We start from the raw sequence: 25,102 nt of genomic DNA, 5'->3' as shown, positions 1-25,102 counted from the left end.
GTTCCAAAAAAACATTCTATTCACTCGCATATGCCCTATTGGTTGACGCTAAAACACAATGGAATATGTTCAAGTTTGATCCTCCGACAAACCCCGTTCCCTCCAGTTGACAGAAGCACTTTTCGCCAGCAGCCTCTGAATGAATCGTCAGCAACATCGAAGAAACGCATTCGTATCTGTAAGTAAATATTTCCCGTTGTCAAGCAGACGACAAAGTGTTCTGCTAGAAATAGCCCTACATCGTGAACGGCCGCCATTCGCCAAGAAGCAGAAGAAGGAGCACCAGTTTTTCCTTGATCTAGCTGTGTGTCGTTCCGTCTTGTCTGGACTAAGGCCTTTCCGATGCTTCTTCAAAACGAGTGTCGAAGAACGCGTAACAAGTGAGCCTGTAAAAACAATTCATAATCCATTTGAAGGAATTACATCCGTCCGCCTGCTTGTTCCATGCCTATAGGAATAGGGATAAATTAGCGCACTCGGGCGGACTGCGCATTGAGAGCAGTGGTAGCGCCGACGACAGACAAGGGACTGCGGTAGCGAGCTTCCTGGTAAATGGTCCTTGTTAGGTTGAGGCATGGTTAAGTGGAAAAAAAAAAAAAAGTATATTAGGGAGAAAACGCAAAATTTTTCGATCGATTATTCTAAATATCTACATGTATAGGCGATAACTGTCTATACACAAAGCTGATGTTGGTCGAGCCTAAGATTAGTTAAGCTTTTAGTTAAAAACATGTAGAGTAATAGTTAGTGTGGGCAACAGGCGTCAAAATTTTTAATGGGTAAAGTAATTTTTGCATGTTCCAAATCGTAAACGATAGTTGAAATGTGGCCGAGCTATTCATTCTGGTTTTTCATGGACCTGTAAAAGTTTCAATTCGCTAGAGCCGTGTCAATTAGCAAATCTAGAGGTCTTCCTATCTTTTTACATAGATAGTGTGTTGTGTCAACGAAACTTTCTGGAGAACCAAAGGACGTCGTTAAAAAAGCGCGAATAAATTTCTAATATGGTGCTAATCTAAAGTGCAGTAAAACTAGCATTTAGACGGTCCTTATAATGTTATTCCAATACTAAGTAATACAAAGAAATCATTCCGACGTCAACAGGCAAACAAGGCGTTGTGCTGTTTCCGGTAGTCATAGCTGGAGCTCACTGATCGTCGACCAACGTGTCTCTTAGCCAATACTATCTGCTCAGCATAGTTCAAAGATAACACAGATGGTAACATGATTTTTCTTTACTAAGTGCATATAGCCGTTTCTTTTTTTGTATTAATTCATATTCTTCAAAAACCGTAATTGGAGCTTTACTAACGCAAAATGGCGTTTGTTTCTTCCCCTCTTAAGATAATTTGAATATTTCCATCGCTTGCTCGGCCATATCTTATCTAGCACCGCACAAATAGCGACGGTATGGGCGCGTTTGTTCTTTCCTAAACGTAAACGATAGCTTCAAGAAAGTACGGTTCATTTGAATTGTGGCAATTTATTAGCAGAGAAAGGAGAATGCCAGTTGGGAGTTGGCTGGGGAAGGAGCCGAGGCTCCTCACGCACCGAACGAACAAAAATAGGACGAAAAGCCTTAGAACAGACTACCGCCGCCTAACTAAAAATTCTCAAGAGAGTTTAAATTTATGCTTTTAATGTCAAGTGAATACGTTGGAATCGTTTATGACGACAGGATGAGACGGGGCGAATCAAGTTTTCATAAACGTTTTGCGGAAGATGAAACATTTAATTTAATATTTGAAGTACCAATAAAGCCGTAACTTAATAAAGCTAAAATTGTTAATTTCTAGTGATAGCATTCGAGATCTGCACTGAAAGTTCCAAACAGTGGATATAGAGACAGAGCCTTTGAACAGGTGGCAGTTGACCTATGCTTCAAATATTGCAACAAGCCTGAATCAATCATTCGAAGTTACGATAGTTACATTGAAGAAAAATCGAAAATAGGGCATACGGATTTTCAACGATATGCTTTCAGTTGCAAGTGACAAAATTCCTAATAAAATATTATAATTTGTATTTTTTTTTAAGGATGAACATGCTTTACTGGCATCTAGTATCTGTTAATAACACCAAGCAGTTGGGTGGTAATGTGAAAAATCTGTATATATATACAGATAAATTTCGCTAGATCCCTTGGTTATTTTCAGTCATATCGAAGACGGTGAATTATGATGAATTGGGAATGTTCAGACAAGCAAACTCCCTTTTTGCGAGTGCCCTTACAGAACACCCATCTCAGCCTCATTTTTTATAGGATAAAAAGGTACAATTTTAGTAAAGTTAAGAATCAAACTGTACATATAATCAGCTGGTTATGATAGGATGGCTAACTGAAAATTGGCCACGGACCTGCGTAAACCTATTTCATTTTTGCTTCTATTATTTTTATCAAGAGCAAGTAGACTCTAGTTAGTTTCTACTATGCTCCTAGGAACACACATTAATTGTACGTATACCGTTTGTTGTAACGTAACCTGCGTCGTGGCCGTAACCAGATAAAATTGATTTTTGATTGACTCGCGCTTGGAATCGGGAGGGCCGTTGGCGCTATTGAATGAGATCGATTGCTAACAGAATAGAGCGTTTTATGGGCTAAGCTCTTGTTACGAACCGGCCACAGTCCCCCGCGGAGCAATAAACACCATTCGACTAAGCTCTTCATATTAGAACGGCTACCACTGATACCAGCCCGTCTATTCGACTTCACCATCGCATGTCCTATTCGTTGCCGAGCATACCCATTGCACTAACAATTTGATAAAGTTCATTAACTGAACTACTGCGGAATCGAATAAAGCAAACCATGTACTGGGTTACCCTAGGGGTTCTAATGTTTTAGTATTCCCTCTAAACTCATATCCTATGCGTATGGACCTCACGAAAATTCTCCATGTTTAATTGGGACTTCTCTGCGCAGATTCGAAAAGTGGTCAGACCGAACGCACTCTGTTACCGGAATCAGTTGTTTGTTGGATTACGTTGTCTCCTACTGGTGACAGCTTGCTGCCGAACAAGTATCCTAGTTCTGCCGAGAAGGTGTCCTCCTGTTTTTGTCCACTAGTTGGCCTCGTCCTTTTCTCGGAACAGAGGCTGCGAAGCGAATTGTTAGAATTGGGGGCGGACTCGAATTTACTCCCTTCTAAACCTTTTTCTACAGGATCTCACCAACCCGCCTGCGTCATGTCAACATCGAAGCTATAGACCCAACTGTACATACAGCCACTTGTTCATTTAAAGCTTTATTTTTGACATCGATTCTAGCAGCCAAAGCTTAGAGACCGTAGTAAGCCAGAGGAATTATATATTTCGGCGTTGCTTTTGTTCTTGGTTTCTGAGGCAGTCAGCTACCAACTGATGTGAGTCGCATATTTACCTTTCCGGTCTCGTTCGAGTTCATTTCGGCTTTACTGTTTTTTGTCCCCATGAGTACTGGCTTTTTTCCCTCTTGAGGAAAACCTCGTTCCCTCTGCAAGAGGAGGCGTTGTTTCATTTGTGTGGTTGTGCCCCTCTCTGTTCGCATGTTTTGTATATTTCCATTGAGAGACAGGCATTCACCGGAAGCGGCTGACTAGCGTAGCCCCTTCCCGGTAGTGGACCCGTGTAATTTCCCTAAGGACCTTCAGTACAGTTCTTACGAGCCTCAATAGCAGCGTCAACAGTAGCCGAACACCAGTAGCTTTGGAGTCTATGGGAGAGGGAAAGTAGGAAGTGACTCCGCGAACATTAAGAGCTAGACCCATGTCTCAGTACCCGCACAGACTATGCAGCTCATGTTTGCGGGTTCGATGTTCGTGTGTATGTATATGCAACCCAAAAGCCCTTTTTCAAATGGCAGTCAAGGGTGATACCATGGGAGGAACGAGCACCCTAGTATAGTCTAAGCAACTACGATATTGGAGAGTTTGAGAATCGAGGATATGATGAGCAATATCAATTGAAAGAAGTAGGCGCTGAAAGCGAATCGCATGGAGGAGAAGCATCAGGAAAAAATGCCAAACACTCATTCAAGCAAGGGTTCTGGAAACGCAACTCGATAAGAAATGCAAGTAGGTGACCTGTCAAGCTTATCATTGCGTAGGTGTGAACGAAATGTTAGCCTCGCTCTTACCTAAACTCGAGTCGGGGATGTTTAGCCAGATCGTTGGTTGGCAATCGGCACTTCAGAACGGCGTAAAAATGCTGTAGTTTTCTGATATGCTGATATCGTTAAACTGTTTTTTTATAGTAAAGAAGCACTGGAAAGAAAAGAACATAACATGACGCAAGGAGCAACGATCCCATAAACTTTTGACGGTTGTTCCACCAGAAAGCCTCTTGACAATTGTCTGTCATAATGAGGCTGTGGGGCTATGTGTATTTTCAGACTAACCGAATATCATAAAAGTCAATTTAAATACAAAATGAAAAAGTTTTTATTCGACAAACAACTAAAGTAAAATATAACATATTCAGAAGTTGCTTGTTGGGATACAAATGATAAATGCTTTAGTGAAGAAGTTTTGATAGAAGTAGCTCGATTGCTGGTAAAGGCTGTGTTCCGAATACAAAACTTAGATTGAAAAAAAAAAAATATATATATATATATATCCAGGCAGTATTTTTATAATCACCTTTATATAATTTCCTATACATTTCCTTCGTTGCTCTTAAGTTTTTGGATTCTAGTTTTCCCTTTTCTTTTATTGCATGTCTCCGCAGTCATCACGCAGAAAATGTATTCTGGAGTGCATATGTGTACAACTTTATAATACATGTTGTTGTTCAAAACCCGCATCAGCACGAACGAGACAGGCAGGACAGCAGAAACGAGCCATTGCAGGCGATCTATGGGATAGCGCAAAGTATTTGAACTTTCAGTTTCGCTTTCTGTCCTCCAGATGCCTGCATACAAGCATGTTCATCTTTGCCAGACCGGTTGAGCTCACTGTACTCTTCGAAAGGCAACGTTCTTTTTGATCTTCACCTTTCTTTTTTTTTACCTTTTAATACAAAGACGACGTTGCTGCAGCTGCTGTTGTCGAAAGACAAAGTGGGAGTCCAATGGGGTATTTTGGGACTCTGTGCAGCCCTTCTGCTAAAACCATAGGAGTTTTTTTCCCCTGTTTGTGTCCTAGGCCTCGGCAAGAAGCGCGGTGTGGTACATGCTTTCCAACAGCATATGCTGAACTATACCAGCCACTAAAGTTACTACTACCGCCACCGTTTCTGTAGTACGTGTTGTAATGCAGCCGTGCGTTACTGCTGCTGGCGTAAGCAGCTCTTCAACTTTCAACTTTCTTCGTTCCAGCTCTATCCGGTATCATCTGTCCGTAGGACGCCCTGGCTGAAGTCTTTCTTTACCTTTGCCCCTGCGGCGGCGGCGGCGGCTGCTGCTGCTGCTGCTGTTCGAGGCGTTTGATGTAACTCAGGCGGCTTGGTGGTCCATCCAGCTTTGCTTGCCGCTTCCCTGAGTTTTGTTTGTCTGGGTTAAACACAAATAGAACCGAGCAGACACAACGAGAGTGACAACAACAACAAAAACGGAAACAACGACAATAAAGACTACGACAGTAGCTGAAACAACAATGTTAGCAATGAGAAGTAACAACTATGATGAGCGCCCAAGCGGAGAAGGAGAATTCGGGGCAGGACGAAAACTAACCCTGTGTCTTCAGACAGTACAATTGTGTCGGCAGCTGCGTAACGGGTGACAGCGTCAAACACTTCCACTCTGTGAAATTGATGTATTTGAATGGGATATGAACTGCAAGAGTTACAGGATTTGTTCTCGAGTCGAGGTTTGAAGTGTAATGCCCATCCACGAGTTCATCGCTGGTAGTATATTTTAGATTGACATTGCTATGGCACTTGCGAAGATCTTATGCCGTATAATCATAGCGTTCATAACATATTGTGTATAAAAGGCTCTCAAGCAATTCCAACTAACTGCAGAACTTAAATGACGGTGAACAGGTTAATTGTCCTACAGACTCTTTATATATAGACAGGCGGAGATATCGCGAACTTACTGTAGTTTGATGGGAACAAACTTCTACACTTTACTTTAGACGAACTTTATAGACAACAAATAAGGGCCGCGCTTTTCATTTAACTGTCCGTTTTTCGAGTCCACCGACTTCATCGGCGTGCAACATGTGTTTGTTACTATACCGTTATTATCTTATACACGCATATTCATCTTTATAGAACCTACTTTGTTTGCCGTGAACGAGGGGTTGTTCATTTGAAACTGCCTCAATTAAGACCATGAAAAACTATCAGGCTTGATGTCCTTGCGTCGAAACGTAAATACATGGGATGTGGGTCAACATTCAATGCATAAAGCAGCTTTATTGAAACTTCAACTTGAGTTTATAACAGTCAGCTGACTAAGTTAGTACCACAATGAATAGCTTCATGTCTAGCAAAGTTAAGTTAAGTTAAGGAGTATAAATCTTGTATTTTTGTAAAAATTATGGATACGCTGGTGCAAACCCTACGTTTTCTGTTGAAGGCAATTATACAGTTTTGCTGGCAATGTTGTTGTAGGTTAGGACTACAGGGTTTGTATGGCGTATCGTCGTATGGCAAATCACCGAGATTACTGTCGTTAATTTTATATGTAGGGTACACAGGGGTACCGTTCAAGGCTGAATAAGCGAGAACTTCACTGTCTAATTAAATCGATCTTAACTGAGCAATTTAAAGTTAGTTGGTGAACGCCCTGATTTGGAAGAGCACGAATCATTCATAGGTTCATTTCAAAATACAGCTTACGTATAACAGAAGCTATAATTGGGGTAGTGGGAAGCACTATACAGATATTGTCAGTTTATCTTCATATAAGGGTGACCGACATACCATTAAGTCGATTCAATTTATCAACCGCTATAAATATCGTGTCTGTATACATATATATATATATATATATATATTTATAAGTATCGTAGCGTACAAATAGAGCTCCTAGCAACGAATATTAGATTTTACTACAATATAGTATGATACAAAACATGTACAAGATCGTAATGTTCTATGTTTATATACTTGTATTTATTAAGGGAGCTTGACATCGACAAGTATAGCGTGAATGAGAAACCGCTAAAAAGTACGGCCATTAAAAATAGAGATGAAACCTGTCGACGAGCAAGGTAACACCTGAAAATAGGAAATGATCAGGATGTGTACATTTACAATGGGAGTGGTAATTAAATTAATAGTCAGTACACAACACTAGAGGACATTCGAAACAAGGTAAAATCGTGGCTAAAGGACGGTCTTGGGCACCCTACAGGAGCCTTTCAACATTACATTTTTTTTGCCTGTACGTATATGTTTTAGAATTATTTTTTTAATCCTAATTGTACAAGAGGCGCACTATCCGTGCTTTTGACGAATACTGCAAGCGTCGTTTATTACGGCGTCATCCTTCTCTTTACAAAATATAATCTTCTATATGTAGAATGTGTATACCGTCGTTTATTTCATCTTGCTGGTATCCAGTTTGTTTCATTTTAATCTCCCGATAGTATATCTACTAAGAAGTTGCTTAACTGCATGTTCCGTCCTACAAATCTATATTTGTTTGTTTATAATTGTTGTCATCTCTGGCAAGCATCAAACATCTGCGTAGTTTGCATCTTCCAAAGCGGATGGCTAGTAACAGATATAGTTGAAAAGGCAAACCCCTGTTTTATCTACAAATATCTAGGCCAACTAATGGACATCTTCAAGTACTAAATGACGGCAATCACTAATGACAAAAAGCTAAATCACACGACAGAAGTGGGTTCACCCACCATGCGCGCGAACCTAACGGTTTTTGATGATCGGGTGTCTGAGTAGAATATATGAAACTATCGCTTATCTTCTTCAGCCACAGATAGCGGCCCAGAAGAATCTCGCGAGGATTTATCAAGAGTGACATTTTCACTAGTCCAAAGAAATTTACTGTGTAACCTTTAAATATACATTAACTAATATACTATTGTAGTCTTATGTGGGAAAACTGGTTAAGGAACGATGCAGAGTCGTTCTAATACCAATTTAAATAGAATATTTAATATTCTCCATGAGAGACCGTATGCTGATTTATGTTGGTTTGTACAGGAAACACGTTTTCCCTATGATGTTATCCTTAGCGACGCAGTTTCTACGAGTAAACTGGTATATTCTGACCGTATTTAAGCGAGTATCGTATTTAAGAGGTATAGCATATCATAGATAGTTGTATTTTTATGGAATTCGCCGAGGAAAAGTTTACAAAGACTTTTCCCGTTTTTAGATTAACTTTTTTTTCTCGATAAAATTATGCTTGTTGTATTTAGGGGTATTTTGGTTTCCGTATTATAGATCTGCTGCAATAGTACTATATTCAATGCAGTCAACTTGTAATTTCGCTTTTTCAACAAACAAAAAAACACTACGAAGGGCACAATTGCTAACTTCTTAAGATTTATCAAGCAGGTAGATTTCCACTCGCTCCGTTAGTCTCGCCGTGTGATTCGTATTCTGGTTTCAGAGAAGGTCAGCTGGTTTAAAGACATTCATTTTTCACGTTCCCTTTCGTTCGTGGCTTCGAGAAAGGGGGGAAATGAGCCGATTCATGAACGTTCATCATCATCGGTGAAGATACAAAATAACAAGCTTCAGATGCGTATGAGGCTTGTGAAAACACGCTATTGTTGGCCTAAGACTTGCGATTTTTGTGAACTGACTGAAGGTTGTCAAACGGTTAACTCGACTGCAATAACGGAATGATCGAACCCACAGCAGGGCTCCTACCTACGAAGACGAACAGAAGCCGACAACGAACAAAACGTTCCCATAGAAATAATAAAGACATAATGAATAACTTAGACATGTTTAAATATTAGGAAATCTTTATTTGGCCACTATTTATTTGAAGTAGTTGTTCTACTTTTATTTTACCAGACAAGCAATGAGAACAGGCATACACTCGCTTGAACAGCATTTATATGTTTTATATACAAATCTAGTTATTCACTTAATAACACAAAAATACCACTGAACTCGTGCGAATTTGGGGTCTATCTATCAAAACAGCACATAAACAACCGAAGTCCGAATACATATTGCCAGAATATGCCGACTTGGATACATGAAAAAGGTATTTTCTTCCCCCCTGTACTATCCCTACTTTTAGCTAATTGAGAAATATCTGGGCATAAAGTAAACAGAATAGTCGAAACTATTTGTTTCCTGCGTTTCTGGGCCCAGTTTCAGGACCCCAGTCGACAACAATTGTATTCATGGACTGGCAGCATCTACAATAGAATCTTTTACTAGCTAACATTAAAGCTTTCAGTTGTATTAAACTTTCGAGGATCGGTAACCTCAAATGCTATCGAAGTCGCTCAGTGGACAAACCTCCGAGGCCTAACCCTTGTGCCGCTTTCTGGCAAACATGTAGTTCGCAGCTATGGCAAAAGCAACTCCTAGACCGGCGTCTTGACCGAGCTCTAGGTTCTGGTGTCCGCAGTGGTGCATTCCTACCAATATGACCGTAGGCGTATGTCAAAACGTATGCATCTTGTTGCTTCTGTAATTGTAGTTGTAGTAATATAGGTTCGTCATTCGCCCAACGGCATCTGTAAACGTTGCCATTTCGCTGGCAAGTTAGTTGAAGCGTAGAAGGACACACTCCAAAATGGTCGGGAACGCCAAAAAAGTAAAGCTTCTCAATTGCTTTTGTGTTCAGCGAATTTTTCAGTCTGCGTGGGTGTGCGCGGCCAACGCTGAAGGAAGTTAGCTCGCATCGCATTATCTAAGCACTTCGATATAGAGCTGTGTTGTCGCGCAGCTCCTGATCACACTACATGATTAGACCGATCCTCGGCTGTTGAGGCCTCAACAATCCATCGAGGTGTGGCCTACTTTGAACCTAACCTATGAGGCCAGTAGTCTTTTCAGTAACAGTAATACAATTTGCTATTGACGCTTACACAGAGACATGAGATCATTATAAATACAGATCTTCGGTGTAAACGATGGCGGTGGTCGTTTGTGGTAGCGGCGGCACCGTTGGTAACAGCAACTTCAATGCTCCAGCAGTTGTGACTTGCACCTGTAATTGCGAATTCGATCGGGTGGAAATGAGTTGATTTCCGTCAACCTAAAGTTCCGCCTACAGCCGCACTTTTCATTTACCACACGAATAACAACGTAGCAGCATTTCTATTTCTATTCAGTCGGGTACCTTGTCGATAATATGGCTGTCAATGAACGATCAGAGGTAATGCAGAGTGCTATGAGCCAGTGTTGTTTTTGCCAGACGCTTGAGTAGATTTCGACAGGCAAAACGGCGTTTGAGTGCAATGATGATATCCTATTTGTCTACCACATAGGTGAAGGGGACGTTGTTTAAAATAGACAACTACTTCATCTCTGATAGCCTGCGCACGTTACTGATCTGTTGCGATCTGTGCAGTTATAAATGAAATATTTTGTCAGACAGTTGAAATGAGGTTAGCGTAAGTCGATGAGCTGACCGATGACTAAGGTAAAATCTACGGTGTCGTTTCGTTAACCATCAGAGTCGCGCGCGACCACGTTACCGCTGCGCTATTCTCGGGGTTTCCCGCTAACGGTCATGGTATGGGTCTGCAGTGATTGTGAATAAGCTATAAAACAATGTTTATTATGTATATAATTACCAGCGAAGTTCAAACGCTGAAAATTGTTTGGATTCATATTGGTTCAAACGACGTCGATAAGCTCCAATAATTTCTTATTACAGAAACCAAAATTTCTCATTACTATTTAAATTGACAATAAAGCCAGACGTTGTACAGACAGAATACCCGTTGTGTTTACTACTAATTTACCTAGGCATACTTGAATGGCTTGAGTTTATAGATATTGTGCACAGTTTCTTTATTTAATCGCGAATATTATGCTGTATACGTTTGGCAGATCTTGTTTATAAATATTCATTTTTTTCCAAATTATTAACCAGGACACATCTCGTTGGCATCCCTGTCTACTTTTCAGTCACCGATAAAAAAACACAATGTAATGCCCGCCTATGTATTTCCTTATTTTAGTGCCACTGTCTCCGTCAACACATTTACCCCATTCGCACTATGTCCGCTAACTCAGATCAAACGAGGCGCGAATCGCAGCGTCTCGCTCCTATGAGCGCGCCCACACATTTGCCCCCGCTACTTTCTCTCTTTTTTATTGAACGAACGGGTTAGCTCGACGGCTGTTTTATTATTGCGTGTAGAATCGCACAATTGTATCGAGAGCAAAACGACCGCGGTCGGTCCTTCCTTTGATCTTTTTTACAATAATATTTCCCCCCCAAAGCCCTTAAGGAGCACTTCACTTCGCCTCCAATGCAAGTCCGCCAAACTCGCTTCGTGCAGGGTCGAAAAAGCCTTTGCAGTCTCGTTGAACGTAGGATCTGCTGTTGTACTGATAGGGACGGATATTGGAATGCAAAAGTGCAAAGTGTGCTTGGCCTCATGCTATGTTTCATTGAGGAAAATGAGAGGAGGGGCCTGGGGGGGGGGGGGGGGGCGAACAACCGTGAAGAAAGGTTGTAGCTAGCTTTTATCTGCTGCCTCGCTATCGTTCTCTATTTCTTCGTGGCTCTGTTTCTGTTTTTCGTCGCCGGTTCCCGCAAAGCTTTCAAGCATGCTTCCATTCCTTGCCCCAGCTAGACCCAATTTCGGTCGGCGTCTGCGAAAGTGCAGGCGCCTGCGCGTCCCCAAAACTTGGAATCGCAGTCGAAGTGGGTTTGCTGGCCGCATTGATAACAACATCGGTGATTGTCGTAGCAGCAATTACCCAATGTCCCTAATGGTAGACGTTTAAATGAAAACGATCGGGAAAATGCTAGCGAGAAAACGAAGATCAGGATACAGTGTGATGAAGAAGGTGACAGCCGGCCACGAGGAAGGCGGCAACAACATGCGCTAGCAGGAGAACGCGTTAGGTTACTAAAGGCTAGCTATTAGTGGTCTAAGCATTTAAGCGACTGCAGCAAACCACTCTGTATTTGTCGCCTTGCGTCGTAGGTCGCTAGTGTTCATGCAGCTGCCCCTAAAAGAAAAGCCCAATGGCAGACAACAGCAGCAGCAATAGAAGTAGTACTGATACTGCAGCCTACCTCGAGACGGTAATAGTTGGATTTTAGTTTTGTTTCCCACGATGAAGGCGACGGCAACGGCAACGATGACGAGAACCATTGAAGCATGTATCAGAATACGTTGAAGCACGTTCAGGCTGCGATCTTCTGCGGGTAGAATGCAATCGCTGTTTGTCCTCTTCGACTGAGCAATACACACCGCTGGTGATGCGCAGCATGCAGTACTGCAGTGCCTACCAGTGGTATTAATGTCAACAAACACGTTAGATGGTTACTAGCTCAAGCTTTGGACATTAGCTTCTTGCGCAAATTGTGAGAACTAATTTGGCAGCCAATTTCTCTACGATTTCCTGGCTGGCCAAGCTTTCTGTGAGGTTGGTTGAGCGGACCGACCGAGGTTAGGGGCTAAGTTTGGAGTGCCACCTAGAAGCCATAGCGGAAATAGAAGTAGAGACAAGAGTAAAAAGTCCAGTAGGAAAGAATACAGAGGGGCAAATAAAAACAAGAAAAACCATCTGGGCTTTTTCTTAGCTAGCTTGTCAGATAACGGACACTCCCAATTCTGTTTGTCTATAGAGCATACATATACACACATACATACACACACACACACACACATACACTTAGATACACGAAGCAAAGGCGAATGCTGCTTGTGTTGTAGACACTGAAGCGTCAAAGCAAAATAACAAATATCATCATCGTTCGAGGCTCTGCTACGACATAGCTACGGCTAGAACCCTACTGGCGAAATTGCATTAGACGACCGACTCGCGACCGGCAGCCCAGCTCGATCTCCGAGGTTTCCCCTTGAAGAAAAGCAAGAAAAGAAATGGAGATGTGGAGAAAATGGGCTGTCAGGAAGAACCGGGCAAGCAAACGAGGAATCTTTGACTTGTGCTTTCTGAGGCGTACGCAGACTCAGACATGCATCCTTTCAGTTTGTCTCTCTGACGTGTCTTCTTGCCCTTACTCATTTTACCAACATACCAATGCATCTATCCATGCTAACAGCTTCAATTTTCTTGCTTTTTTCTGCGTAGTTGATGAGCGCGTACATAGTGTTGGCGTATACAGCAGTGCGGCGTAGAGCATGCAAGGCTTTTTATGAAACGGATACAGTTTCGTTTGTCATAATCATAAGGTGTAATATAATAGTCTATCATGCGCAGTTTGCAATTATCTACAAAACCTACATAGGGTTAGGTTCGGCATCGCTAGAACGACCTTGGCTCACATACATACTGGATCGACCTGCCTATCAAGTTAGCTTCTAACATATACCAAGTTTCTCATTATTATGGATTTTATTAGACAGTAAACGCTATTCGAACCGTAAAAGCTAATAGCAACCGTTTTTCTCTATCGACAGCATATTATTCTTACACTACACTTATTTGGATAGCTCATGCAGTATATGCGAGATAAGTGTCGTTGAAGATTTTCAAAAACAAACAACTGGAAGCTTGCCATAGCTACGAAAATGAACAAATCGGCTTAGTATATGATGTGCCTACTATGAATACTATATACCGTTCTTCTTTAATATAATTTAATGCCTCAATTAGATGGAGCCTGTACGAAATGTAAAGCCTTCGCAGGGTTTTGATGGGCGCAGCTGCTTTTTCGGGCTTTGATTTTGCCCCGCCCTTTCTTCATGTGGGTCTCGGGGGCCGTCGACTAGCCAGTAAAGCTCTTTAAAGACGTTACGCAGCATCTGCGGGTCATCGACATAGTCTGATTGAGAAATTAAGCCTTCGGAAAAGAGGACGTGACCGAAGGACACAGAGCTAAGCTGGCACAGGGATCTCTATAGCAAGGAACATCCGTATGTACGACAACGGTCCGACAAGGAACTTTCCATGAGGTGTCGCTTCTTTGCCAAGAACACGGCTATTTTTTTGGTTCGTTAGGCGGAAAATTTCACGAAACGCTTTAAATTTACGAGCTTTATTCTGGATTTTGCAATCTCGTGCAGGCAGGCAGGCAGGCAGTCGTCCCAGGTTAGCTAAACCGTACGGTACCGTCTGTGCGCAGATAAACGGTGTCTTGTTAGAGAGTATACTATGAGAGTTAGTCTATCTAACAGATTGTCGCAATGAAATTGAAGTGGCTACCCTTGTGTCCAATTTCGTTGATGATGGCTACTAACCTCTATGAGTGGATGTAGAGCATCTAGACAGACTTCTTGAATAAGTCTCCAGGGAGACATTCGCACTTGGACTGGTGTCATATTCTTAATACTGTGTGTAAAAGTATTTTTATATAACGGATATAAAAAGGAAGGACAGATACAAAACAGGCATTTGATATATATATATACATAGATACCGGCCTGCATCAAGTGATTACGCCGGTTTATTGTTCATTTGACCCAAAATATTTATGCTTGTTGCAAAGTGTCTTCCAAAAACATGTGGAAACTTGTCTTAGTCCCACCAACACGTATGCTTCTACTGTACAACTAGGGGGCACTAGGTTAGTGTCCTGCTATGTCCAATAGGAAATAGTTATTCAGTTGCGTCCTTGAATTCGTACGCATGCGTCAGAAAGCACTCATGCGTGCCCCGTAAGATGAATGACATTATTGCGCCCGCCCCTTTCTATGACCGATCTCAAACGAGCGGATTTACGCAAACCTAGAAAATCTTTACGAACAAGTTTCTACGGATATTCTGAGCTCTATACATAAGAGTATTCTAAAACAGCAGATTCTGATTCCACGTAGCATGATTACTATATACAGGGACCTTGGTGTGCATAATAGGTTACTAGGTTTAGGCTTTGGTAAACAACAAAGTGGTGTATCGTTTTACTAAATTGACAAATGGATAGAACTTCAGAAGCCGACGTATAATTAAATGCACATTACAAGTTGAACGGCTCATATGGGATAACGTTGTGAATAAATCATGGATATCCAGCAAAACTTAAAAAGAGGGAAAGGATGTCGCGGGCACTGGAAGTTGAGATCGTACATGGATCTCGCTGCGCGGTATTTTGGACGAATAAGCATTGCACGCTACTGGTTCAAAACCTACACTCATCTCCGACGATGCATGGATAAACACATTCAGCCAAAGTTACATGCAAAAGTTTATCTTCGGGTCTAAAAACTAGAACGAGTACTGCATTGCACGCATATAGAAACTGTCGTACAGCGTTTTCGCTACTACATTCTGCATAAAATGTCACACATGCAAAAAGAATCACGTCTTTAAAATGACTCCCTAGTAGCCTCCTGGGTTCGGTAGTTTTTGTGAGTTCGGTTATTTCTAATGAGGAAACTAAAGCTGAAAATGGCAGTTTCGACATCCTATCATCCTCAAATAGATAATGTAATTCTAGTTAACAGGTTCTGCGTCGATTCATCCTAAAATAGAAATGAATGTTTCTGGTTTTTAAGCATTGCTTCAAACGGCTGACTCCTTCCGGCATCAAAATATGCTTAAGCCTGGTTTTAATTCTAGACATACTTCCCACATCCCTAAGTGTCGCACGTGGACATGTTACCGCTGTAGCATTACGAAGACATCAACATACTGCATACGTTCGTGGCAATAAGCGATTCATACGATACATATACCAACGAGTCTCTGTTAGGCGATTTTTACCATTTTGCTGAAAAGCAAAATGCCAAAGAAATACAAAGAAAGTAAAAATGTTTAAGTTGATTGATTGATTGATTGATTGATTACTCGTGAAGCTCGATCAACAACATGTATTCATCAGGCATGTTTGAGCATGCCCCACACGCGCGTTATTGCTTTCGATTTGTTCCCTACTCTTAAAGGTGGCGTTCAACTTTGAAGGCTCTCTGGCCTATTTTTCGCTTTCTGACGTGTGCGACTTCTTGGTCCGATTTTATTGAGTGCGACGCTAAGCCATCTCGATAGGATCTTCCCATCAAAAGAACAAATATGGGGCTCACTTAATGGTGATTTATTCATGGGAAAGCTATTAGTTGCCATATCGAGATGTCCCAACACTACACAAAGTTTTGCGGACACATGTCCTTGAGGAACTTTGTCATGGAAGGGAGGATAAGGGTCATTAACATAGAAATACGTCGTAATTTTTTAGTGAATCCTTTCAATGCGTATAACCGCAACCTTGGATACATTGTTATGATGGGGGGTTCTTCCGAAGACTTATAAAGCTTCGACAAACAATGCTGTGCTACAATGTTCAATTCTAACTAATGAACTTAGCAGTAATGTATCAATATTGTTCTCGGTGATGATTAGACAAATAACTTATGTTTAATATAACAGCAATAGTTAGTTATTCCAACTGCTTCAACAGTGAGATGGTTATAAAATACAAGCCAGTTACCCCCTACGTAGTGAACATAGAGCCCGAGATATAGCCTAATGCTTTGCCTCTCGGCTGGCAGTATTTAGTGCGGCATCTATTTCTCTATGAAACACCACTCCTTCGTACGGGATGAGCCAGGCAGCCAATTTAAATATATATGAAAAACCATTTAAATCGCTTACACGAATCATTTGATTGAGAAATTATTCGAGGTGTTTAAACAAATGCGTCAGAATATGCTAGCTTCCGACAAACTCTACTCATTTGCTTAAACCTTATGCTCACGCCTGATGATGATACATTGATAGACAACATGGCAATTGAGGCACTGCAAAAAAAAAATCCACTTATTTAAATAATTGTGCGTTTTTGGGTTTATAGACGAGTTTATAATGCTGCAGAGAATATCTGTCATTTGTTAACTTCTGATTTGTCTTTGATGGTCTATTACTTAGCGCCTTTCAGACGAGTCACTTTGACGCAGAATTTAACAAACTTATATTCTGAAGCGCATGCCAACGGTAATGAAGGCTGGGATGCCCCTGAAAGCTAATGAATGTTGATAATATTTTTATTGACGTTATTTCGGATGCACTTGAGATATACGACGTGACAATTACGTTGCCAGCCTAAAAAGGCCAAGTGTTTTCCTCTTTGCCATATTTTTAAGTGATGGAACCAGTATCGATGTGTCAGCCTACTTCTCGATAAAGGTAGCCGCTATTATAACGCAATGTACCACATTCGTAGGGAAAAATGTTTCGTTCAGGTAATTGTAACTGATAATTAAGTGCATATCCCATCTCGGCTAACGAGATGCGTTCGGAGGAAGATTACTTACTATACAATCTGTATATCAAATGTTAGCTCATCAATATTTTACGCGTTCGGGGACTGAAGCCAAACAAGAGAAAGTCTAGGACCGTAGAGCTTGCGCCGCTTCCTAGCGGAAGAGGTATGCCATCGTTAATCAACAACACGAAGAACAAAGCAATATTCAGTTTTGATCTGTATTAAAATAAACCGATTCATCGACGAATTTCAATTTAATCTTGAATCTGTCTTAAAAACGTCACAACTTCTCTCAGTTTTGTCACATTGACTCACTATGGACAGATCAGGAATCGTTCAACATCGAGTACGCAGGAATATGTTATCTGCGATGACGGAAATTCAACCAAAAATATACTCTATATACAGGGTGGCGCAGAAATTTCTTATATAGTATATATAGGGCGATAGTTTGCAAAAAAAACACTTTACAATTATAGAATCTTCATTAAGTAAATACACTTATAAATCCGCTCTTTATGCTAATGGCCTTTTGCTATTTATTAGATGTGACACAAAGACTTTTTAACAGTTAAGCTACCCATTTTAATCTCCAAAATGCTTGAGCCACTATTGTCCTATAAAAGTTGGCATAATAGATGCACCACTCTATAGCAATGTTCCAATCTACAGTACAGAAAAGTGCACTACCAGTACTCACCTATGCATCTGCAAATACTCTTAAAAACCATCATCATCTTACAAACGACTCCAACGACTATAACACCATTAAAGTGTAACCGTAGTTTCTAACTTGACCATCCGCAAAAAATTAAAACGGAAAGCTGGTTTCCATATAGCGATTACTACTAGCCATGATGACACACTCGAACAGAAGCTGCTTCAGAGGAAACAGGAGCTGAAGGACGGGAGCCCGTTATTGATTTTTCAACACTGTCACTATGCGTCGGTGAATGTGTGTATATGTCAGCATAACACACGCTTCAACGCAGGGGACGGATGGCCGCTTGTTTCGCCGATCTGCGTCAGTCGAAGAAGAGATGGACGGCGCAGTGACAGGCGGTCGACACGTGGATCGGAGGTCGGAGCTGAGCGAAGCAAAAAGGGGGTCGTGGAACCATCGGAGAGGAAACTGGGTAAAAGTAATCCATCAAGACGAACTAGGGAGAGTCACCATCCGAGCGTCAGTTGACGGTCCGTAGGTAGCCCTCGCAACATGCAGGGCTCAAAAATACTCTCTCCGCGCATTCGGACAACGTCGTCCATGCCGTTGTTTCGAGCATTGGTTAACCCCAAAGCCGCTGAACAACAAGGCGGGAGGACACGCCTTAGACGTCATGATGTCATGATCACAGCTCGGTAAAGATCAGCAAACGACGGTGGCAGAGAACAACGAGTAAACTACTCATACAGAAAGAGCAAATAGGGCCAGCACTAAAGTGAGCGATGGAGATGGTTGGGACGGGCAGTTTGCCTCTGGGGCGGATTTTCCCTACAGTTCTCGGAACGTTTCAGGGAAGACACAAAGTTGACTGACGTCTCCTATGTCGTTCTTCAAACCCATGCCGTCCCGTCACCGTCAATGTTTTTCTTTCTTATTTTTCCTCCAACATTCCTTGCGCCGTCTCTCTTCATCCGTTTGACAGCGACCATTGCGAAGTGACCCAGTCCGATCTAACCCGTCATTCGCCCCACACGAACTCTGCCCATCCATCGAAATCTATGGAAGGTACGAAGAAGGCTTGATGGTGCGATCCTATGCCATGTAAGCTGCAATCGAAGGATGGAACCAGAAGTAGCCCCGAGGGGTAAACAAGGAGCTCCTATTTGCATAGGGCCGTCGACTCAAACCACTTTTTGATTACCCGTGGCGAACAGTTTTAGTTGCGTGACATTTTTGTAATGATAATAAGAAGGTACTCAAGCGCACAGTCTAAAGCAGCAGTAGCTGCGGTGACGCAGACAGCATGTTAGTTATTACTGTTGATTTTTTACTGCTTCGTGATTATTAACACGTTATAACAATGTATCGGTACTAGCATAATGTAGGATCAACGCTGACATGATATATTAACTAACTTGTTTCAGACTGCAGTAATATATGAGTAGGTTGAATATCTTCTGGAAATTGCATTCAAATTTTCACTGCGATGATAGATCAGTAAACGCTTTCCATATCTGTATGTAGTTTCAATAGAAATGCACCAGGAACTGCAACATAACCTGACGTTTGAGCTCACGCAAATTGAAAGTGTCATAGAGAATGCAATAGGATTCGATTCAAAATAAAACCGCCTGCGAGAGTATCATGGTCGTGATTTATAACATTTTATTGATTTATGTGCTGGGTTCAAAAAGACAGCCGTTATATAGAACGCTCCCAAATGTGGGCCCCATTTAAGAACCTTTACTAACCACATTGGTACTTACTACAGGTACGAATCGATCACAGATCTCCTTACAAGTAGTTGTATCCTGCCGCTGTTGCGGCGGATTAGAGATACGTTGTATTCCAAAGTGTTTCCCGTTTTGTTGTCGACATACGCTTTTCAATGAGAATTCCGTAAATTACACCTGATCGTCCAATGAACGCATATATGGGATTATTGAGAGTTCACAAATCTGATTGATCCTCAAGATTCGTGCACCTGTGCACCCTGTATGTACGTTGCGCACAGCTTCAGCTACGTGGGAGAGAAAAGCGTTGCAGCTAGAATAGGACCCTTTGACGGTTTGCATCGTAGCACTCGTAGTTGGAATTAGCTCAATAAGTTGAACTAGAAACACGGGTTTGTCTGTGGCAGTTCACATGTCTCCACACGGAACATGCACGGATCTGCTTGTAAAGCGGGACGTACGCGTTTGCGCCACAAACAGACGCTACACAGAGATACATCAAAGTGGTCGATTCAACAAGCGGCCGTCTTAGTAATTTGAAGTTTCGAGTTTTATGCCCTCTAATAGTGCCTTAGCTAAAAGCTGTTTCGTATGACTGACTTTTTCGAGTACAAAACGAACCATCTGTCTACGCCCGGCTTCCAACGCAAATCCCAGTCTCTAAACTTATGCGCCTCTACGCTTAGTAGATAAACTTATGGGAAACGCAGTGAGGAGGTGACTATCATACGGCGTTCGGCAGAACTGTTTAAGAAGCTGTTTCTTAACTGCTGGAAAAGATCGCCTGCCTATTCGATATGTGTCCCAGTGCAAGTTATCAAAAAAAAAAATGCACGCGTAGCAGTTCATGGAAACGTCTCAATGCATGAAATGTTCAATAGAAGCGAAAGCTGCACGTTGAGACTCTCACCCACTAAAACTTGTATCGTTTGGTTCTGATAGAATACTGCGTCTCATCTTATTTCGTCAGAGAATCATGCAATAAAAAAGAAGCAAGCTCCTTCACTTGCATAATATGTTATTTATGCTTCTTCATCTACGTTGATCTAGTGGCCTTTATTTGTGTTCGTATCTGAGAAGCATTCATTGTTTTGATCAACAGAATCACCGTCATAAATCGTTGCCGTTGACAGAAAATATAATTAGCCATTCCCAGAAGTTAGCCGTACCAGCTCGAGCTTTGTGTTGACGGAAATTTCAAAATCCGGGTATCTTTTGCCCCCTAACATTAAGACACATGACATCTTGCTTTGCGTATAGTGCCTACATGATGCTAGGATGACGGAATTGTTTACTTATTTAAACATATTTTATTTGTTCATTTTCCAAACAGAATCTCCGATGAGAACATCCGATAGAAAATTACTTATGCCAAGGGCTGACGAGATTTTCAAAAAAAATTAATTAATAGAAGTTTTGACTGAGACAGGTCACTGTGCCCTTAGTTTTGTATGATATTATTGTTCATTCCTTTTTGCATTTATTATGTAAATTCGGATATTAACATAATACAGAACCTCGTAAATGCTCGTACTGAGCTCATGACGCAGGCTGCGACTCGTGATTTAACTCACTGAAATTACATGTATGTATTGATAGACCTCGACCGTTAGCTCATTGGAGGAATTTCTATATTGCAAGTGGTAGTTTTTACATAAACATGTTTTTTTCCTCATGCTATATATAAATATTCATTTCTGGCGTTTAACTCTTACGCATAAATCTGGCCTTCTAATATGCGTCTACTAGACAACGCGGTATCGAGTACTCCCACAACGATTGCGTCCTAGCCATAGGGAAGGTACAATGCCGTATTTCATAATGGCTTCGCAGCAAAAATTAAAGATGGGGCCCATAAAGCTTTAAGGACGGTAGAGCATGATTGTCCCTGATCACAGATTGATGTCATAAACTGTGTTGAATAATGCATTCGGGATTCACAATCTGTGAACTTGCAGTATTCACAGGAAGCTCATGTAAGATGTATTAACAAAACAGTACTTGATTAAAACACAATTGCAACAATATGACAACACCTGTCAAGCTCGAGCTAGCAAATGTCAGGCACGTTCGTTGCGTAAGAGTACAATTGTTATAACCCTTAAAGTGGTAGAATGTATATTATCTAAAAGAACATGGTATACAATGATGATTCCAACCAGCTCGTTGTGTTAACTAACAAAGACGCGAGCTGAGGCAACTGAAATAGAAAAGGAGGTAGAGGTGTCTTGTAGAGGAATCGATGATTTCTGGCAGATCGAAGCGCCGTTGTGTTGTATAATTCGTCGACCATTGTGCTAAAATTGTGCTTTTCGCAATCTGTCTGTCATCTCAAAGGACGAAGGAAACCTCATATAAAAAAAGAAATTATAAATCATGGGTTGCTGGCAGTCCAACGAAGCCAAATTGAGACTATCATTTATATTCGATTCATTCGTAGCATGTCGTAATGCAGGTGGCACAAAAGTCTTTTGACCATTTGAAGAGAACCCGTTTAACACACTGTACTTCTTTCAAACTCTAGTAATTTTGCCATGTGTTACTCCCTGCTACCTAAATAGCTATAAAATGTAACTCAAACTATAACATGGCCTATTTTCAATCTGTCAAAAGGCTTTTGCTTACACCGATATGAAATAACCTGGCAAGTAGGAACAAGCAGAATCTGTCTAAATAATCACCATTAAATAGAAAGACGAAATTTCGCTCGGGTTTTTGGGGAACTTTGTATCCAAGCGTCAAGAAAACTATAGTTCACCTTAGTTGTGCATACTTTGTTAGCACATAATTTAAGGTTAGTAGCAGCTTTGTTATCGTATAATTAGAAATAACATGTCCTGTATTTATCAGTATTGAGTTTTGGACGACTACGCAGCTTTTCTTTGTATTGAATCGGCAGAGATTGATTTACAGGTTCAATACGAAGATATGATTATCGGGACTTTACAATAGGGTGTATCGCGATGTGGAAAATTAAATTTTTGCGCGCAGAACTCGGTAGTGGTGAGTGGCCTACCGTCGAGACGGATTACGGCAACTCGGTGTATGGATAATTGTGTAATAACACTGCATTGACAGATCTTTTAGAAGGCATTATTACGTGAGGAATTTCGGCATGCTGCTTATCAACTGTATTATTCTCCAGTCTCGAAGATTTTCCAATAGCTCAAGAAGTTCCGCCCATGCTATTAAGACAAGGTAAACTAAATCCATTTCGCAAATTCTGATATTGTTTCTAATTGAGCTACTTTGGGATCTGTTTACTTTAGGCGACTTACTGCGTCTTATTATACATAAGATCTTCTGACACATAATCCATCGTGCAGCACCACTTGACTGTTAACAAACTTACAAGGTGGAAACTGATGAAGCCTTTTTGCGCTTTCAGTGCGTTACTGCTTTCGGTTAGTGATTTGGAGCACTAATCCTCACAATAAACTTCTCGAATAGATGTGTCTAAGCTTTCAACACGGCCAATAACCAAAGACACTGACGAAGGTTTCAATGAATAGCCGAAGGTCCAACAACATTCATTGTATCCTAAAATAGGTTTCTTCCATTTTCATTTATAACGTATTGACGCTGATAAACGACCTAACTGTAATATGCTTGCCGAACAACGCTTCAGTCGCAAATCTGAAAGTAGATGACTTAACAATTTTCGCTATTGAAATAGACAAATAACTTACTTCTAAGTAGGATCTGTTCGAACGACGAAACCTCAAGCTGTCGTCATCACTTGCTTAGCTTAATACCAAGATTGTTAAAGTATTGTTATTTTAGGAAGATTGGAATTATTTTTCAACGCGAGTCAATTTTTTGCCAAATAAACCAAGCGGTTAGGGTGATTATGTGTTAGTGCATCTAACGTTCAATGTTCTTACGACTGACACACGTAACGATGAATACAAAGAAGTTGTAGTGACTGATAGCTGAGATGTTTCGTTACTCCCTGAGAACGCTTTGTGTTCACGACTGCCTGCAGTTAGACCTGTGCAGGAACAACGTCCTCCTTGTCTTGACCTATCCTCCCAAACTAGTCCTGACAAGTACCGTAACAGAGGCAGTTGGGTCCAAACATCGTCTTGACACCACAACATTCATTGATATCGCATGGCCTCACTTATACGACCTCACTGGTAATGTCAATAATCTCGTTTAGTCGCTGAGCCGACTCAATTCAAATGGGTCATCATCGCCGATTGCTGATTTTACCTAACATAGACGCGGGCATCGAAGATAGCGTTTGACAAATTCTTGCTTCAAATGCTTGCTTCATTCCAGTCGCTACACTCGTTCGTGAAGCCGTTGAGTTAAACAGTGTTCTTTGTTTCGGTATGCCGATTCGCGTTTTACTATCGTGTGTAGCTGCCGTTGCTACCTGGTGGGCAAATTGACAGGGCATTTGCCATTGACATGCATACCGTTGCCCTTACCGATCGCTCTCGCGGTGGCGTACAGCTTGCCCGCTAGGGAAAGACGCCACGGCTCGATGTCAACGTTGTCAAAGGAATAACCTGTATAGAAATATGTATGTCGGTTATATATTTATATTACTGTTACCGAATGTATGATGTATGACAAAAAGCTGGAAATATATTTATCCGTGAATAAATATAAGGACTGTTTAAATTGTATGTAGAAACGAGGGTTAGAGTAATCAACAAAGAAAGGCAATTTCTTTTCCTAAGGTAAGGAAAAATTGGATGAATCGTAATAGTGTGTCCTTGTCATATTCATTTGGAATATCATATGGAAAATAGGCATTTCAATGTGGACTTCAATCGAACAAAGCTAAAAGGGACGTCCTCTTCTACTAGCGTTAAGCACGAACAGAAGTATCACAGTGTGTTAGTACTAAGATCCGATCGAGATATTGCAATTCCTGAACAATACCGTCAGCTAATAAACAAATCATAGTAAAAACAATATATATGTTTAAAAAACCTGGCCGCGATAATCCAATCTGTGCAATTGGCCAATCTCGATGATGATGATGGTAGAATAATTAAGTGCAACTAATAGTAATTTCTGGGACAATGTTCGTAGCGGCGGGTTAGTGGGTTAATTTTTCTTCTTCTATTCATCTATATACTGTATATGGAGTGGCGCGAGGAAAGATGGCTACAAGAGAAAAATTCGGATCATAACTATGTGACCTTTATAGACAAACCTTATGTCAAGTCGTGCCCTATGCTAAGGTGCCGTGCATACACAGGCTCGATGACATTCACCTGTTGCGTTACCTAACTGAGTTTCAACATTGTCGATGAATGACAATACCGCTCCTAAATTGTCTCATTTAAATTAGGTCTTAACCTTTGTACGTCACCGATTTTATTTTCAACCATTTTTAGCCGTCCACTCAGGCCAGTGTTGGGTAAGCGTTTGTACGTCCCAGACTTTTATATCTACAACATCCAAACGCATTTCACTTGCAATGAGCAGCTTGTTACGCGGTCCGAACATTTGTACCTTTGACCTTATTAATGT

General features: G+C 41.2%; 1 protein-coding gene and 1 long non-coding RNA gene across 8 annotated transcripts in view; one reads left to right on the top strand and one right to left on the bottom strand.

Annotated features, from left to right (window-relative positions):
- Nucleotides 1-233: 233 nt before the first annotated feature.
- Nucleotides 234-25,102, top strand: part of LOC111253805 (semaphorin-1A-like) — a 191,223-nt gene continuing 166,354 nt past the window's right edge. The window contains exon 1 of the mRNA XM_086976034.1: nucleotides 234-548. The gene's annotated coding sequence lies outside the window, so the exon portion shown is untranslated. The remainder of the gene's footprint in view (nucleotides 549-25,102) is intronic.
- Nucleotides 431-24,968, bottom strand: LOC147754409 (uncharacterized). 7 transcript variants are annotated; one of them, XR_015317921.1, is made up of 3 exons: nucleotides 24,783-24,968; nucleotides 17,913-24,126; nucleotides 431-558 (listed from the first exon to the last, which is right to left on the bottom strand). It is a non-coding gene; the product is annotated as an uncharacterized LOC147754409 (long non-coding RNA). The 7 variants fall into 7 exon arrangements; XR_015317916.1 differs by lacking the exon at nucleotides 431-558 and adding an exon at nucleotides 4,469-5,470; XR_015317922.1 differs by lacking the exon at nucleotides 431-558 and adding an exon at nucleotides 5,482-7,146.

This window comes from Varroa destructor, unplaced genomic scaffold (genome assembly GCF_002443255.2).
Source record: "Varroa destructor unplaced genomic scaffold, Vdes_3.0 BEIS01000007.1, whole genome shotgun sequence".
NCBI classification, from domain to species: Eukaryota; Metazoa; Arthropoda; class Arachnida; order Mesostigmata; family Varroidae; genus Varroa; species Varroa destructor.
The sequence above is the reverse complement of the archived record's forward strand: the minus strand, read 5'-3'. Positions and strand labels throughout refer to the sequence as shown.